Source organism: Artibeus jamaicensis, unplaced genomic scaffold, assembly GCF_021234435.1.
Source record: "Artibeus jamaicensis isolate MK-2021 breed Jamaican fruit bat unplaced genomic scaffold, CSHL_Jam_final contig_384, whole genome shotgun sequence".
Taxonomy (NCBI): domain Eukaryota; kingdom Metazoa; phylum Chordata; class Mammalia; order Chiroptera; family Phyllostomidae; genus Artibeus; species Artibeus jamaicensis.
The window spans coordinates 20,202,276-20,221,863 of NW_026521810.1; the positions used below are offsets into that span (position 1 = coordinate 20,202,276).

At 37.1% G+C, this 19,588-nt stretch overlaps 1 pseudogene; it reads right to left on the reverse strand.

The window, feature by feature from the left end:
• Window positions 1-4,209: 4,209 nt before the first annotated feature.
• LOC119045068 (prothymosin alpha-like) overlaps window positions 4,210-19,588 on the reverse strand; it is a 48,292-nt pseudogene continuing 32,913 nt past the window's right edge.

Consider the following 19,588-nt stretch of genomic DNA (forward strand, 5'->3'; position numbering starts at 1 on the left):
GGGATGCGTCTGGAGCAACAGGCAACCTTCACAACAGGCGGGCCCTGCCTTAGGGAGTGTTAGTGTTACGGGAGGAAACATGCTCCTCCGCAGTGCTGTGGAAAAAGGATTTCAGAGACACTCACACTGGAGCTGTTTTAAGAGATAGTGGCAAGATTTATTAAAGCGAAGAAAGGTAGTGCACTCTCACAGAGGAGGAGAGGGGGAAGATCGAGGCCAGCAGCTGTCCCGAGGTCTTTGTTGAGCTTCCTCACATTTCCTTGGTTTTGGAAAAGAGCAGGCTTTCTTTCTAACTATCCCGGATTTTTTTCCTGGCTTTTCCGGGGCTGTGCTTGTGCCCTCCCCCTATTCAGTCTCTTTCCTGGACTTTCCAGGGCCAGTGCCTTCCTCCTATCTGATCTCCCCCCAGATTTTCCCAGGCTTTGCCTTCCGCCTTTTATGGTCACCATTTGGGTTGGGCTGCACGTACCCTTAGTCTGGAAATGCTGGCCTTACGGCCTAGTTGGATGTTTTGCTCCATTTGGTGGAAGGATGTCTGTTATTCTGTGCATGCGGTGGCTGTAAAGCTGTTTTTTTCCTACTTAATCAGGCTTATGCAGATACCTGGTCCCATTCTCCCCTTTTGTTAGTGTCTAACTTACTGCCTACTCTAACACCAGCACCTGAAAGCCAGAATGTGCAGATTACGTTACAAAAAGAATCTCCTTTTAAAAATTGAGATTCTAAAATAATGCATATATTTTTGTTTTTATTGGATAATCTACTTGGTGAGGACATATTTTTCTCTCAGCAACTCCAGGGGCGTGCCCATTGGGCTCCGGGAAATCCTGCCGCACCCAGGAAAAAGCACAAGGACACATGCAGTCGGAGAACACTGAGCATTCTCTCAGCTGCATGGGCATATTGCCCTCTGGTCAGCGCAGGTGACCGTCTCCTTCCCGCCTTGCTCTGCACTTTATCAAAGGTCATGTAGGGAAGGCATCACCCCTGAGGCTCCATCGCATGCTCAGAAAGAGATGATGCTCGAGCCTTGACAGAGAAAAGTGAAAATGAAAAGTAAAATAATATTTTATAAACAGAATTAAAAAAGTAAACAAGCCTTAACACAAACTCAATGGTTGCTTTTCATTGGATATTTACCCTTTCCCAGAAATGTACTGGGTCAAGGTAACCAAGTCCTTCTGACTCCCTTGAGGAGTGAGAAGGAAGCTTCTGTTTGGACTGGGCCTCGTAGAAGTAGCCTGAGCCCCATCCCTCTCTCCAGCAACCATCATCACCCCAGATCCGTGACGTGTCATAGAAATGGCTAACAATCAGAGGGAAGGAACAGTGAAAGCATCCACATTGTCCTGTATGTATTGTTCTGAACTGTTCTGTGTGCATGTGGTTCTTTCTGCTGCCTGCTGCCAAGGTGTCTCCCTCCGCCAGACTCCGTGCGGAGGCTGTGAGGGGAGGGTATACACAACTACAGCAAAAGCCCAAGCACTGTCTGCAGCTTGTGTCTGTCTGTTGCTTCCCATTTCTGAGTGATCCTGGGCTTGCTTCCCCTCCCTTTTCAGTCTCTGAGACTGTGTGGGTACACACGCATTTGAGCCTCAGTTTGTCTCTATCAATCTGAGTGATAGTCATATGGAATAATTCACACCACTTTTTTTAATAATAGGCACTCCTAGTCAGATATAGACCTTGGGGTTGCACTTGATGGTTCGTTGTGTTTTATGTACTAAGAAAATCATTTGAAATGTATCTTTTGAGGAAAAGTCATATTACCTTTAAAAAAGAACTATATTTGTATTAATGCTGACAGTGTTTCCCTCTCTGTGCATCTTTTTTTCTATCATAACCTTAAAAATGATATTATTGTCAATGCCAGTTATACAAAAATACTCCCTATCCCTTTTGAAAGTCGAAAGACTCATAAAAGTATTTAACATCCCAATGCCCAGAGAAAACCACTCACCAGAAGTTAGGAGCTTCCGTGTTTCTAGCTATTCTTTGTCACTTCCGTCACCATCATCACCTCCAACCCTTTTCTCCTTTGGATTGTGCCTGCATCCAGGAGAGAGTGTGGGTTTGTATCTAGTTTAGGTGTTTGTCAGTAATCTATACCAGCTTCTACCAAAATGTCCTTGTTCCCATCTGGTCTTGAGATGTCAGTTTCGGTGACGCAGACGGCTGCCGTCTTCTCTTGCATCCTGATCCCAAAGCAGCTTTTATTCTGCTGGGGTCTGTGTCCACCTGCACACATGAGCGGTGCCTTGGTTTCCCCCATGAGCTTTGGGGACAGATGGAGGTGTCCACTCTGAAACTCTCTCGGCCCAGTTATTCCGCGGAAACATTTCTCCCAATTCAGCCCCCTTACCAGCATCTGTGTCTTGTATCAACCGTCAGCCCCACCTTCAAATTACACTGAACACTTCTCATAGATTCCCGTTTCTATTTAGAGGAAACCCCATCTCCTCATATTTCCTTGGTATAAAGTGATTCCCCCCCAATTTTACTTTATCCTAAAATTTTTCAAACATATAGAAATATTGAAAGAGTTGTACAGTCATCACATATACACCTACAACACAGATTTCGCAGTTGTTAGTGTTTTACTATATATGTTTTCTATTATGTCCATCAGGATTTTTATCCAACTACTTATCCGTTGATCGATTTATTTGTTTTGGGTACATTTAAAGATTAAATGTAAAATATAGGCATCGCTGATCTTGTGATAGCCAAGCTCTGAGATGATCCTTACCTCCTGATATTCTCACCCTTGTACAGTTCCTGCCTACATTTTATTAGGTTTGGTCAAACGTGATTGACAGAAAAGAGTACAGCAGAATGATAGTGCGTGACTTCGAAGGCTAGATTATGCACCAAGCCCTACACCCTTCAGTCTTCCCTAGATGATTCATTTTAGGGGAAGCCAGCTCGCATGTCATGAGTAGTGCTGTAGAGAGTCTTGATGGAACTGAGTGAGGCCTCTGGCCAGCAGCCATGTGAATAGCTCATAAGCAGATTCTCCAGTGTCAGTCAAGCCTTCAGGTGACTATAAGTTCTCCTATTATTTTGATTGCAACTTCCCGAAAGAACCTGCACCAGAACCACCTGACTAAGATGCTCTCGAATTCTTCACCTATAAAAACTGGAATATAATATATATTTTTAAGGCACCACATTTTGGGGTAATTTGTTACAGAGGAATAGATAGGTATGCCACTTCATCCTTAAACACTATAGCATGCATAAAACTAGCTAGAAAATTAAGTAGAATTCAAGATTTATTTCTTGTTTCCTCTTCCTCTTCCTTTTTTTTGTTAGAACAACTGAGCAAAATAAAATTCTGATTTATTTTTGAGCAACATTGTTTCACACATACAGCAAAGAGGCCAAATAAATAAGTAAATAAATAAACAGCAACTTAATAGACAAAAAAAGGAAAAAAAGAAACTATCTTTTGCCATCTAACCAGCTCATACAAACCAACTGCTTATAGTATAGCTAAATATCGTACATACACAAAAGAAGTTACTGGAATGCTTGGACTATGACTGTTTTTTTTTGTTGTTGTTTCTGCCTCTTTTTACTAGGAATTTTTTTTCCCTTTGAGTTATAATGAACATGGTCACACCATAAGCATAGTCAGAAGGCTGGTTTGATCACCTAAGATCATTAAAAATGGCTACCCCTAAAATATGTACAAAAGTATAAAATTCAAATTGACCAGTGTGTCTCAGTTGGTCGGGCTTCACACCGCAAAGCGCTGCCCCTTGGTTCCCTGCCAGGGCGCGCGCCTGGGCTGCAGGCGGGTCCTGGGTGGGGGCGTGGGGGAGGCAACTGGTCTATCCATGTCTCTCACACACAGCAGCGCTTCTCTCTCCATCCCTTCCTCTCGCTCTAAAAAATAAATAAAATCTTAAAAACGAAATGTAAATAAAAAAACGCAAATGCATTTTTCTTTTTAATGTATTTTTAAGGAAAAAAGCAGGGCCTTGGAGGTTTTGGGTTTTTCCCCCTGCTCTGTTGCAAGCTCACGTTGCGGTTTTGGTTGGGTGGAGGGGAGCGTGTATCATCTGCGTGCCGGCTGCCCACGGTGCTCTGGCCGGCGGACTCGACTGGAAGGTGACTGTGTTTAGATTCTCAGCGGGAAGTGGAGGATGAAAGGTCACAGCAGCCTTTTTTTATTTTTTAATTTAACTTTTCCTTTTTTGCTGTCTAATCATCCTCATTGATCTTCTGTTTCCTGATGTTCACACTGTCATCCTCAGTCATTTTCAGCTGCCTGTATGCCCACACCTGCCTCAGCCGCCTCATCTGCGTCTCCATCCTCATCACGCCCACATCCTCCTCCTTCTTCCTCTTCTTCATCGATCCCATTGTCAGCCGCTTCCCGGTTTTCTCATTAGGGTTCCCATTTGTAGGTGCATCTCTTCCATTCTCCTCCTCTTCCACAGCTTCCTTCTCCCTTAAGTCCTTGGCGGTGACCTCGGAGCTGGTTCTTCATGGCCACATCTGACACGGTGGGGCACACCGGTGATACAGGGCAGTGGATTTTTGTTTAAGTGAGAGTTTGCAGACTCCAGCGAAAGAGTTGCAGGAGGCTGCGGTAGGGAGATGGCTATTGGAGAGCAGGACACGAGGACGATGCAAAGATGGCTTTTCAGAGTGGCTTGTGGGGTTGTTTCCTGCGTTTCTGAAGCTAAATTGACACACAACAAAATGCACAAAGCTTAAATCAGCCATTCATTGAATTTTTATTGAGGCCCTATTATCAGCTAAAATTGTTCCTTCATATCTTTTCTTAGTCAGTTTCTGTGTAGTCCCACACATAAACTTTACTCTCATTTTTTCAGCACAGTCTAGTTTTACCGATAGAGAAATTAATACAAATTGAGCCACGGAGCATAAGCTGTTATTGTAAGGTTCCAGTGCACTGTCTGACAGAGTCATTCACTAGTGATTTTTTTCTAGAAGTTTGCTTCTATTTTTGTTGAGTAATGTCCCAATGTATAACTACACCACAATTTTTAAAAAATCTATCAACCTATTGATAGATATTTGGGTTGTTTTCAGTTTGGGGCCATTATGAAGGAATCGCCATCAACAATCTTGGGCAAACATTTTGCAAAAATATAATCTCATTTTTCTGCCAGATTGTTTGACAAAGTGGCTGCACTATTTTACACTGTCCTCAGTATTGTATGAGTGTTCTGGTTGTCCACACACACTCTTATCAACACTTGGTTTTGTCACTCTTTTTAATTTTAGTCATTTTGATAAGTGTGCAATGTATCTCATTGTAGTTGTTTTCTCCTGCTTCCTGTGTCAAATTTATTCAGAGGTATTATTTTCCTTTTGACTATAGGATAATGTTTCCTTTCTCTGGTTCATACTATTTTTTAAAATAGCCATATGTATGTTTTTCTGTGTTTTGATTTATTTTTAAACTTTCATATTCTTATCCTGAATTCAGAAGTAATGTGTTCAGTTCTTACTTTTGTTTACTTCCAGTTTGGGAATTTTTTTTTTTTTTTACATAATTTCAAACAAAATCTCAGAACGTGAGCACGTTTTTTAAAAACAAGTTCTTCTAGATCACCTCCTTTTCCCTGGACAAAAAACAAAATTGCTGAATTTTCCAGGTAAACACAAGACATCTTCAAGCATACATGGATACACGTGGGATCTCCCTTAGAGATATGTGCCCTGAGGCAGACATGCACAGCTTTTAGTTCAAGTTCCAGTGTTGGAAAAAACACATTTGGCCTGCTCATACCTAGTGAAAGGATAAAGTCATTATTTTTCTCTCTTTCCTTCACTCTTATTAAAGTGAGCTTTGGAAATCTCCTGTGACCAATACACACACCACCACAACACTCCTCTTTCTATGCTTTTCTGCAGTGCTTCACCTGTCGAGACATTCCAATGACAATGTTTGTCTGTATTTCCTCCCTCTTTCTGGATTGTTTTCGGTGAGGAATTCCTTTTATGTATATATCTTACACGTGGTGCATATTTCTCCCAGCTTTTGATCTCTCTCTCCCTCTCTTTTCTGAGCCTTCCCAGGTATGGTGATGAGCAACTGAATGCAGCTTCTAAAGGGGATCTCTCATGTCCTTTAATGCCACTGTAGCACCTCTAGGTGGTGTGAATTTGGGTGGTAAGACCTATATCTTATCTTATTTTTACTATTCAGATTTACTAACGCATAGAAGACTTTCAAAATATGTTATATTTAGTTAGACTAAACAGAGTCATATCTAAGTTTTATGGGCAAATATGAAATATTTTTGCAAAGCCGCACGACCACAGATTCTTCATTCATTACCCTTCCTAGGCTAACTAGCATCCCCAAATAATAAATGCAGTGCTGGAGGGAATTCGCAGCTCTCCCGATCTCGACTTACATGAAACTTGCATTCTAGTCTCCTGCAAGCTGTACTATGAGATATATTATTCAAAATGCTCTACTTGACTGCTATGTAAAAACTATTGAACTATAGTTCATAGGAAGAATGTGGAGGGATGCAATGTATGTGACAGTGAGGGGAGGAGTGCAGATGTAGGAGAGGCTCAAAAATTACTGAGGGGAACAATGGAAAGCAGGGGAATATTAGGAACAAGATTCTGCAGGAAGGAATTTGAGTTCAGTTCTAGCAACTGTTGATCTGCTTTCCCTTTGTTTTTAACCATTATTGCTTCTTAGTTTTACCTGGGAAACTTTCAACAAAATGCTGATGCCTGGACCCAGAGATATAGAAGTTTATAGTGTACCTTTGGGTAAATAGAAAAGGCATTGTCTCTGAGTAGATGCATCCCTGGTCCCTGGTGGCTTGGCCATCAGGCACACCTATGTGTGGATTAGGAATAGAGGAACCCTCCTCTGGGCAGAGTTATCCTATTTCTGGAGCCCAGGCTGAACTTTTAGCTGCACTTGCCTCTATGCTTGAGCACCCTTGAACGTGAGCAGCCTATGCGACTGTCTGCAGAGGCGTGGCAGGTCCCTCTGTGACCAGTCACAGTGATATTTCTGGGGACGAATCTGGAAAACTGTATTTTTAAAAATCTCCCAAGTGGTGCTGAAGGAAATGAGGGTAAAAGAACCTCTGACATAGATATCAGGCACAGGAGATTGCAGTACTTCATTCATTCTCCATTTATTCATTAACAGCTATTAATTGGGCACTTAAAGGTTATTTTTTGAGTATTTAACCTATGTACTTTTGAGAACCACCTGGAGTGGATATGCTTTTCTGCAGTAGTGAGAATTCTTTAAAGGCTTATCCCTTATAAGCATCTCTACTCATTTTACAGTGCAGAGATGGTACCGCACCCTGTCTGAGAAATAAAGTGCCTTCTTACACAGCGAACACCACAACACTCTGCTCTGGTGAAACAGCTAAACTCTTGGCTCTTCAGGGTGTTTCCTTTCAAGGTCATCCTGAAGCAGTAGCTTTGAAGGGACTGACATAATGAGGAACCTTTGTCCAGAGAAAATAATTCTATCCCCAGCATCTGTCCAGCTTCAAAAAGTTAGTCCTGAAATTGCCTGACTGTCAGCAGAGGATTAAACTTCACAGTGACAGACTCAGAGAAAGAGAAATGATTTTGGCCTCAGAGTTCTTTAGAGAGCTTTGCCGTTTCTAAATGGGAGCCAGCATTCTGGGGGGTGACTACTTTATCCCAGTGTCTTACAGAAAAGAGCCCCCAGCACTGCTTCAGAGGAGGATCTACACTGGAATAAGAAAAAATAACAGATTAATGAGTAGCATGTGTTGAATTATTTTATGATGATAAAAGTAACATAGTTTTCTGAAAAGTCAGTGGTACTTCCGCAATCTGGAGAGAGCCACTGGGCATATTTTCTTATTAAATTGGTGTATCAGATAATACATAAATTTTTAATTGCCTTTTTAAACTATATTATACATATGCTGTACTTCTCAAATGGTTTTAAGAATAATATTTTAATTTGCTTAATGATATGACATTTTAAAGGATTTTAGTAAATATATGACCAAGCTACTACCACAAATTTTAAAAACTTCACCTTTACCAGCATCATAGCAATGTATTTTTCTACTACCTTCACCGCTCTGAAAATATCTTTTAAGACTTACAAATTTTGAGATAATAATGTGCTTTCTAACCCATCATTTTGATTTTGCATTACTAATGCAATATGTTAATTATGTTTATTAATCATTTTTATGCATTCTATGCATTTAGAAAATGCACATTGTTCACTTTTTATATTGAGTTTTGATAACTTTATTATTGATTTATGAGTTGTATTTTTCATAGAAATTTATTTTTCCATCTATTGTAATTTTTCCAGTTTGTCTTTTAATTTTTTATGTATTTTTCTAGAACGAAGAAATATTATTTAATGTTTTCAAATATCAATATATGAACACTCTCTTGTTTGCAAGTCTTAAATTTATAGTTTCAGATTTATTCTCCATTATACTAATGTTCGAGTTTCTAACTAACCAGTTTATTTATATTTTATTTGTTAATTTAACTACATAATTTATTCTGGAATTTGTTTGGATTAGTGGTATGAGGTAGATCAATAATAGTTTATTATTATTAACTATTCACTTCAGTGCCACTTATGAAATAAACTCTCTTTCACTTACTTATGATATATCATTCGTTTACTGTGTTCAGCTCTTGCCTTATTAGAGAATGTCTCTGGGCCTTCTGTTCTATGTCACTGATCTTTAATTTTGTTGGTAACTTCTCATTTTTTTACATTCGGTATTTTTGTATTTTATTCATTTTTTGCAAATAAATTTTGGATAATTTTGTTAAAACTTCCTCTAACACCATCTTGTAATGTAATGATGTTTTGATTTAAGGAGGACTTATGTTCTTCTAATACTTTTTTCACTGTTCTAGAACATTAAACAATGTAAAGTTTTTTAATTGACTTAATGATATTAACATGAATATGAGTAGCAACAGGTTATAGCCAAGTTGCACTTCTAAACAGAGATTTACATATTTTTTAAGAAAAAAAAAGAAAATTGATTATACAGGACTTCAACTCCTGGAGAAGATGCAGTAACAAGGGCTGTATTTTTTTTCTTGTATGACATGAGTAGAAAAGTGGACAAAATACATAAAAATATATAGGCAACTTTGAATACATTTAGTAGAAAAATTGAAGATATAAAAGAGGCCAAAATTGGTCCTCTGAAGATGAAAATTATGTCTGTGATGAATAACAGATTATATACTTCAGAAGATTGTTCAGTGAACTTTAAGACATGCAAAAGAAACTATCCAAAATAAAACCCACAGAAAAATACTGGAAAATAAAATGAACAGAGCTTCAGCTAGCTCCAAGACAACTTTAGACAACCTAATAAACACATAATTGAAATCTCTGAAGGGGGAAAAAAACAGAGAGCAGAAGTATTTCAATACAATTTCCAGTTTGACAAAATAACTCAAAATATGCATATCCAAGAAGCTTAATGAATCCCAAGTATAAACAAAATGAACAAAGCTACACCAGATCACATAAGGAACTGTTTAAAACAAGGGATAAAGAGACCAGGCAGGCGTAGCTCAGTTGGTTGGAGCGTCCTTCTGTACACCAAAGGGTCACAGGTTTGATTCCAGTCCAGGCATGTGCCTAGGTTGTGAGTTTGTCCCCCGTTGTCATATGTGCAAGAGGCCACTGGTCAATGTTTCTCCCACATTAGTGTCACTCTCTTTTTTCCTCACTCTCTCTGCAATAACTGTGGGGGTGAGGTGGGGGGTGGGATGGGCAAAGGGGAAGTACTTGGGGTTACTGTAATAGAATGACAATAAAATGATTAAAAAAATAAAGCAATGAATAACTGATATGTACAACCATGTAGATGAATCTCAGAAACATAAAAAACATAATAAAATAAGGAAAACAGAGAAAAATCTTTAAAGCAGACAGAGGAAAACAATAAAAGGCATGTTATAGCTATGAAAGTTTTTCTCCTTCCAAACCATCTAAAGGTAAATCATACTGAAAATGTATTAAAAATTTAATAATTACAAATGAAACTAATCATTTGATGAATCACCAAAAATACATTGTAAATCAAGAAAGAAATAGACCCTGAGCATGTAAAACCACTGTGTGTGTGAGCACCAATGAAGTAAAGTAACAGAGAATACATATGATGTCAGCTCTCCCCTGCTTAATAGGTGTGTTTATTGAGAATGGTAAAATAACCTTGAGGAGTTTTTTTGTTTGTTTGTTTGATTTTTCTTTTTTGTTTTGAGCCTATTTACTTATCATAACTTCTTTTGGGAGGTGAAGATAAAAAAATAGATTAAATTTTACTATTGACTCTATTAGGGCATCAAGGTAGAAAATGGTGTCACGAATGAATAGCTAATTAATTAATTAATTAATTAGCAACAGTGGATATTTTAATCTATACCTCCATAATTATAATATTGATTGGAATGTCTAGAACAAAACTGACAGCAAAAATAGATCTGTGGTGAAGAATGTGGCCTTGTCTAAAGAGATCTGACTTTTGTCTTTGATTTCTGGGAGGTATTTTAAATCCTTAGAGTTTCCTGAGTGAGAGGAGTAGGCCCATTGGTCTACTCCTATGACATCAGTCGGACCTTTGAGGTGGGAGGTAAAGACTGAGCTTTACAACATGGTCAGTTAGTTGATTAATCGTACCCAGATAATGAAGCCCCGATAAAACTGGCCACCAAGTTTAGATGAGCTTCCTGGACTGGGAGCTCTCCCTGAGTAGTATCATCACACACAGATGTGGAACTGGTAATCATCCGGAGCATAACAAACCCTCCCACTTACCACTCTCCAGAATCTGCCCTATGAGACTGTTTAACTTTTATTTTTTGGCTGGTATTAATGTATTTACTATCCCTGAAATCAACCATAATCACGTATATAATACTTTCCAGTGAGTTTTGTGAATCTTTCTAGTAAATTGTACTTAAGGAATCTTCTGAAGTAGCAGTTAGTGTCAGAAGTGAGGGGGAGTATAAGTGGACTTCTTCTGAAAACTCTGGAGCTGGACCCAAACTCCTTGCAGGTGCCGTTAGATGTCTTTGGCCAACTTGGCAAATCTTGAGCATTGTGTCTTTAACATGGTGGTTTGGCTAAAACTCTGGGTAATAAAGGTCACCTGTTTTATTCCTGAGTATAGTAGAATTTTTTGTTTTTTATTGCTAAATATAATCACTAGGGTTTCAAACATACACGATCTTTATGTTGTCCTGATAGTTATTTTTATTTTTAAAGATGATTTTATTTATTTATTTTTAGAGAGAGGGGAAGGGAAGGAGAGAGGAAGAGAAATGTATCTGTGAGAGAAACACTGATCAGTTGTCTCTCACACACCCCCAACAGGGGACCTGGCCTGCAACCCAGGCATGTATTCTGACTGGGATTAGGACCAGTGACCTTTTCAGTTTGCTGGACGATAGCCGATGCACTGAGTCACACCAGTCAGGACTTTGATATTATTCTTTTATTCCTAGTTTATTATTAAAAAATCAGGAATGGATACTAAATTTTATCAAATGCTTTTCAAAGATTACTTTCTATCTATCCAATAGTAAATAATAGCTAATGATGAATTTCCAGGCTAGGTACTTTACATACCTTATCTCATTTAATCCTTACAACAAACCTGTGAGACACATAATATCTTATCTCCGTTGCTCTATGAGAAAACAGAGGCACAGAATGACTAGGTAATTTTCCCACGGTCACATAGTCAGTAATTGGTGAAGCTGGAGGTGGAAGGCCAATTGGTTTAAATCTAGATTTGGAGATCTGAAATCACATTATGTGAATTATATCAACACATTTCCTTGTGTTAAAATATTCTTTTCAAAATCAGCTCTATGGATTTAATATGTGTATTTTTCTATTAATATTCTTCTAGATTTGATTTACTGGTGTGCTAAATAGAATTCCTACTTTGGGATGTGAGATTTGTATACAATTTTCTTTCATTGTGCTTTGCAACAGGTTTATTAAGATAGCTTGAGTAAATGAATCAAAAAGCTTTATTTCTTTTTGTGCTGAGGATAAATTTATGTATGACGGGAATTCTTTGGTCAATGACTATTTAAGAACAATTTCTCATTTAATCATTTGTGCTTTCAACTCTTTCTAGGAGTGAATTTTCTTTTATATATTTAAAAAATAATTTTTCAGTATCTTTTCAGGTAATTATTTCACACTGTCTAGCTCTTTTGAGTCTATTTTAACACCTTATATGCGTATATATAAATATGCATATGTATGAAAATCTTTAAATCATTCTTTTCAAACTTTTGTTGAACTTTTTGTAGTATGTCTATTACATTTTTATCTCTTTTCTACCATTGTTTTTTATTGTAGTGAAAAAGATTATATTAAGTTTTCCATCTTAACCATTTTTAAGTGTACAGCTCAGTAGTGTTAAGTATATTTACATTATTGTGCAACAGATATCTAGAACTTCTTATCTTGCAACAATAAAACTCTACTCCAACTGAACACTGATACCCTCTTCTCTCAGGCCTTTCTACTTTCTGTTTTTATAGTTTTGACTTGAAATACAGGGGTGCGCAAAAGTAGGTTTACAATTGTAAGTACACAGAGTTTATTCTTATGTTATTTATTGATTATTGTATTTTGCATACAAACAATTGTAAACCTACTTTTGTCCACCCCTGTATTTTATAAGTAAAATCATGTAGTATTTGTTCTTTTGTAACTGGTTTATTTCACTTAGCATAATATCTAAAAGGTTTATACATGTTATAGTATTATCAGAATATTCTTCATTTCAATGCTGCATAGTATTCCATTGTATGTTTACATCATATTTTCTAATTCCCTTCATCTATGAGTGGACATTTGGGCTGCTCAGACCTCTTGGCTATTGTGTGTAGTGTGATGAACATGAATGTGTAAATATCTCTTTGATGTCCTGCTGTGAATTATATTGGATAAGTGCCTGAAATGAATGGTTGAATCATATGGTGATCCTATTTTTAATTTTTTGAGAAACTGCTATGTTGTTTTTTATAATTACTTCACCATTTTACATTCCCATCAGCAGTTTTTTTAGAAACCCAACTCCTCAACAGCCTTGCCAAGACTGGTTAAAAAAAAGACTCATTATTTTCTATGCTTTTGATAGTGGCTGCCTGATGGATGGGAGGCAATAAATCATTGTAGTTTTTAATTAGATTCCCCTAATCATTAGTGATGTCAAACATTTCCCATGTGCTTATTGGCCATTTGTATATTTAAGTCCTTTGGCTCCTTTTTAATCTGGTTACTGTTGAGTTGTAGAAATTCCTCATATGTCCTGCAGAATAATCCTTCATCTCCTCTAAGAGTTGCTGTTATTTTCTCCTATTCTGTATGCTGTCCTTCTCTCTGTTGTCGCTCCCTTTTGATATTTAGAATTTTTTGTTTGATATCATTTTTAATATATTTTTTATGGTGTGTGCTGTTAGTGTTATATCTTAGAAACCATTGTTAAACCCAATATCCTGAAGATTTTTCCCTATGTTTTCTTCTATGAGCTTTATAGTTTTAGGTCTTAAATCCATTTTGAGTTAAATTTTGTATATAGGGTAATGGAAGGGCCCACTGTCTTTATCTGGCATGCAGATATCCAATTTCCCCAACACCAGATGTTGGAGAGACTGTCCCTCCCCTGTCCTGTAGTCCTGGCACCTCTGTTGAGCGCTGTTTTTACTGTATATGTGAAGCTTTATCTCTGAGCTCTGTTTCATGAGTATATATGTCATTCTACTTGGCCTCAATTTGGGTGACTTTTATTTCTTGTCTAACTGTTCTGGCTGGGACTAATTGTTGTGGCTAGGACTTCCAATACAATCTTGAATAGAAGTACTCACAGCATGCATTCTTGTCTTGTTCCTGATCTTAAAAGAAGAACTTCTGTTTTCATTGTTGTGTATGATGTGAATTTTGTGATTGTCATATAAGGCCTTTATTATATAGAAGCATATTTCCTATATCCCCAATTTGTTGAGTATTTTCATGACATTATTTAAATTTTGCCAAATGCTTTTTCTGCATTGAGATGACTACGTGACTTTTTCCTTCGTTCTGATAATATAATGTATTACATTGATAGATTTTCATATTTTGAGTTGCCCTCACATTCCAAGCCTAAATCCCGCCTAGTTATGGTTGTGTGATCATTTCAATGTGCTGTTGAATTTGGCGTGGCTATATTTCATTTAAGATTTTGCATCAAAATTCATCAGGGGTATTGGTCTATAGGTTTTATTTTCCTTGAGTCTTTTTCTGGTTTTTATATTAAGGTAATTCTGGCCTCAAAGAGTTTGGGTGTATTTCTTTCTCTCCAATTTTTAGAAGTTTGAAGGGATTGGTATTAATTGTTACTGCCTAAATGTTGGTAAAATTCTCCAAAGAGGCCATTTGGTCCTGGGTTTACTTTTCTTTCTTAGGACATTTCCACCCACCACCCGGATTCCATATCCACTCTAGTAATAAGTCTGTTCAGATTTTTATTCCTATGTTATTCAGTTGATAAGTTTGTGTTTCTAAGAATTTATCTGTTTCTTCTAAATTACACAGTTTATTGCCATATTTTTTGTCAGAGGAGTCTTATAATTGTTTGTATTTCTGTTACATTTATTATGTCCCATTTTACTTTGTGTTTATTTATGTTAATTCTCTCCATTTTTTTGTGTTTATGAACCAATGATTTATTAATTAAATTAATGTGGGTGGCATTTGCTAACTCTTTATTTCTTAAGTTAGTCTAGCTGAGGATGTTCTTTTTTTCATTTATTGTTGTTCAGTTACAGTTGAACCGCCTTTTTCCCCATTGCTCACCCCTACTGAGGATTTTTCAATTCTGTTGATCTTTGTTAAGATATTTTCTTAGTTTAAATTTTTTTCTATTGTTTTTATATTCTCTGTTTATTTCATCTCTGCTGTAATTATTATATACTTCTTTCTGCTAACTTTGGGTTTAGTTTATTTTCATTTTATAGTGTCTTGAAGTCTATGGTTCATTTCTTGATTGGAAAGCTTTGTTTTTTAAAATCCAAGTGTTTACTGCTATAAACTTCTTATTAATATTCATTTCAAAGCATCCCACAAATTTTGGTATGTTATGCTTTTGTTTGCATTTTCTCCAAGTGTCTTCTAAATGTTCTTGTGATTTATTTTATCAGTTGGTTGTTTGAGAACATTAATTTCCACATATTTGTGGAATTTCTTGTATTCTTTCTGTTATGGATTTCTAACTTTATCTTGTGGTCAGAGAAGATTGTTTGCATGAATTCAGTGTTTTTAAATGTGATAACATTTATTTTGTGGACTAACATGTGATCTGTTTGGGATAATGTTCTACGTATGCTTGAGAAGAATTCACATTCCGCTGTTGTTGGGTGTTCTGCATACTTCCCAGGTCCAGTTGGTCTACAGGGTTGTTCAGGTCTTCTGTCTGGTTTTTCTACTCACAACAGAAAGCAGAGTGTTGAAGCTGCCTTTTATTATTATGTTGTTGTCTACTTCTCCCTTCAGTTCTGTAAATGTTTACTTCATATATCTGGGAGCTTTAATGATAGACCCATACATATTGGTAATTATTTTATCTTCCTGGTGAATTGACATTTTTATCACTATGTAATGTCTTTTTTCTTTATTTTTATTACTGACACTATTACAGATGTTTCTATTCTACCTCCCCCCTTTGCCCACCTCCACCAATCTCCCGCCTCTCTTCCCTCCCCTCTGGTTATCACCATGCTGTTGTCTGTGCTCATGAGTTTTACATATATATTCTTTGGCTAATCCTGTCATCCTGTCCTCCTTTCCCATCTCCTTTCTGACAGCTGTCAGGCTGTTCCATGTACCCATGCCACTGTTTCTATTCTGTTTGTTAGATTCCACAATAAGATAATATGGTTCTTGTCTTTCATTGACTGGCTTATTTCACTTAGCATAATAATCTCCAGGTCCATCCATGCTATCACAAAAGGGAAAAGTTCTTGTTTAACTTTTAAATTTTTTATGGCTGCATGGTATTCCATTGTGTAAATGTATTATATCACAGCTTTTTAAATCCACTCATCTGCTGATGGGCACTTGGGCTGTTTCCAGACCTTGGCTATTGTAAATAATGCTGCTATGAACATAAGGCTGCATAAATTCTTTCTGATTAGTGTTTCAGGATTCTTAGGATATATTCCCAGAAGTGGGATTGCTGGATCAAAAGGCAGTTCCATTTTTAGTTTTTTGAGAAAACACCGTACTGTTTTCCACAGTGGCTGCACCAATCTGCATTCTCACCAACAGTGCACTAAGAGTTCCCTTTTCTCCTCATCCACATCAGCACTTGTTGTTTGTTGATTCATTGATGATAGTATTCTGGAAGGTTTGAGGTGATACCTCATTGTGATTTTAATTTGTATCTCTCTGCTGATGGGCACTGACTATAATGTCCTTCTTGGTCTTTGTGGCAGTTTTTGTCTGAATGTCTACTTTGTCTGATATAACTGCAGCCACTACTGTTCTCTTTAGGCTCCTATTTGCATGGAATATCTTTTTTCACCCTTTCATTTTTAGCCCATGTGTGCTCTTAGATCTAAAGGGAGTTTCCTACAGAGAGCACACAGTTAGACTTTGTTTTTTTTTTAACCCATTCAGTCAACATTTTTTTTAATTGGTGCATTTAATCCATTTACATCAGTAATTACTGAAAGGAAGAACTTCCCATTGACCTCTTGTTAATTGATTTCTGTATGCCCGGTAGCGTTTTTGTCATTTCTCTTTTCCCTTTGTGTTTCATTGTGATGTGTTTTGATTCCTTTCTTTCTTTCCTTTTTGTATATTCTATAGATATTTTCTTTGTGGTTACCTTTGCTATTCTTTAAGACAAAGAATAGCAAAGTATATGTAAAGTTATAGCAATTTATTTCAAATTAATAACTTCATTCCCATGTTAAAACCATACTTCTTTACACTTGCCACATCCCACTTTATGTTACTGATGGTACAAATTGTCACTTTTTGATTGCAAACACATTAGCATTGTATTTTCTTTTATCTTTTGGTTTTTTAAGTTTATGACAGATCTAAAAATTTTTACATGTCTATATTACAATCCTGCAGGTTTCTATGTTTGTCCATATATTTACCTTTATCAGGGAGTATATATTTTCATATGGATTTGTGTTGCTGTTTATCTTCCTTTCTTTTCAACTTGAAGAACTCCCTTCACTATTTGTTATAGGGTAGATATAGTGACAATGAACTACCTGAACTTTTATTTGGGAAAGTGTAAATTTTTCTTTACTTTTGGACAGTTTTGCTAGGTATAGTATTTTTGGCTGGCAGTTTTTTTCTTTTAGTACTTTTAAATATATCATACAACTCCCTTCTGGCCTATGTTGGTAAGTATGCCAAAATTCTAATAGGAACTTTTTTGTATATGACAAATTACTTTTCTTGCTTCTTTCAAAATTTCTTCTTTGTGACTGTTGACAGTTTGATTATAATGTATTTCTGTGAAGATTTTTTTCAGATTTATCCTAGTTGGAGTTTTTTTAAGCTTATTAAATTTGTAGGTCCTCATGTCTCGGCAGATTTGGGAAATGTTCAGACATTATTTGTTCAAATAGATTCTCTGCCCCTTTCTCTGTTTCTTCTTTTCCTGGGTTTCCCGAGATGCATATGTTGTTCTGCTTGATGTTATCACACAAGTCCCTTAAATTCTCATACTTTTCTTCATTTTTTTTCCTTTGAACCAGTCATTTAGAAAGTACCTTTTCGAGTTCACTGATTCTTTCTTCTGCCCAGATAGCCCAGGCCAGGAGTGTCAAACCCATTTTTCCAGGGGCCACATCAGACTTGCAGTTGCTTTCAAAGGGCCAAATGTAATTTTAGAACTGTATAAAAGTAACTGCTCCTTAACTAGGTGCAAGGAGGTCAGCGCTGCCACCGGGTAGAAAGAAAGTGCCAGGCCTGAAAAAACAAAGTGGAGGGCTGGATTTGGCCCTCGGGCCTTGTGTCTGCCCCCTGTGGTCCAGACAGTCAAGTTATAGTCTTCAGTTGTAGAATTTCCATTTGGTTCATCTTCACAGATCTATCTCATTGTTGGTGTTCTCATATAGGTGTGTTGTTTCTCTGATCTAGTTTAATTATTTATCTGTTTTCTTTTAATTCAATGAGTATTTATTTATTTATGTAATTCTCCCCTGAACATTTTTTTCATTGCTGAGAGAGAGAGAGAGAGAGAGAGAGAGAGAGATCAATATGAGAGACAAAAATTGGTTTGTTGCCTCTCATATATGTTCTGACAAGGAATCAAACCCACAACCTAGGTATGTGCCCTGACTGGAAATAAAACCCTCACCTTTTTTACTTTATGGAACGACATTCCAACCAGCTGAGCCAGGCTAGTAAGGGATTCAGTGAGTATTCTTCAGATGATAATTTTGAACATTTTGTCTGGCAATTCATACATCTTTTTTTTCTATAGAGTCAGTTTCCAGAGATATAATTTTTTAAAAAAATTTGCTATGCTTCCCTGTTTCTTTACTTGAAAAATAACTAAATAAATTTTTTAAAAAAGATTTAGATATTTAAGAACTTTGCCACCTCTCCCACACTTTGTGATTTGGTTTCATAGAGAGCGGTCTTTTTCTACTCAGTCCTACTAGAAAAAAGGCCTCTCAAGCCTTATTCTGGGGAGTTGTGGACTCTGGGTTTCTGTTGTAAAGTCCTAACTGATGAGGTTTGCTGGTTTCTCTCCTGGCTCTCCCCTTGGTGACTCTGCCTTATCGCGGCCCCTCTGGTGGTGTAATAATCCACAGTACTGAAGCTTCACCTCTTGTCTTTCCACGGTACTGCATAATCTGGTACACTTTAATTGCCTTTGTTCTGAGTCCCCCAATACACCTCCCACTTCCTGTCAGTACGTGTATAATATGTAGGGAAGGCGTAGACTTGTCCCTCAGGAAGGCTTCCCTGCAAGTCTAAATGCTGGACATTCTACTTCTTTTCCATCCTGGGGAGAAGATGTGAATTAGAAGTCCCCTCCCACCATTAGGTTACATCATACAGGGAAGTGGGTGTGTTTCTGACTAGAGATAGTGACCATTTTTTCCAAATATATTTTTATGCAATAACATTTATGCTTAGTAGAGTGTACAGAATCTTTAAACCTGTCTTTGTATTTCTTACAGAGGTATTTGGTTCATGTATCATTGTTATGCCAGTGTCTGCACAGGGAAATGAGGATTTAGGGCTTTGTATCCCACTATCTTGCTGTGTGAACTCTTCCTTGTGTCATCTTAAAGTTTTTTTTTCTTTAGACAGACTTCATTTGTCGCAGCAATTTTAGGTTTGTAGCAAAGTGGAGCAGAAGGTACAGATTTTCCACATACTTCCTGCCCCCACAAGCGTAGCTTCCTCCATTATCAACAGTCCCTATCAGAGTGGTGTATTTATTACAATTGATACACCTACACTGATACCTTGTTATCATCGATGACAATTGTTTACATTAGGGTTTATTCCTTGTGTTATACATTTTGTGTGTTTATA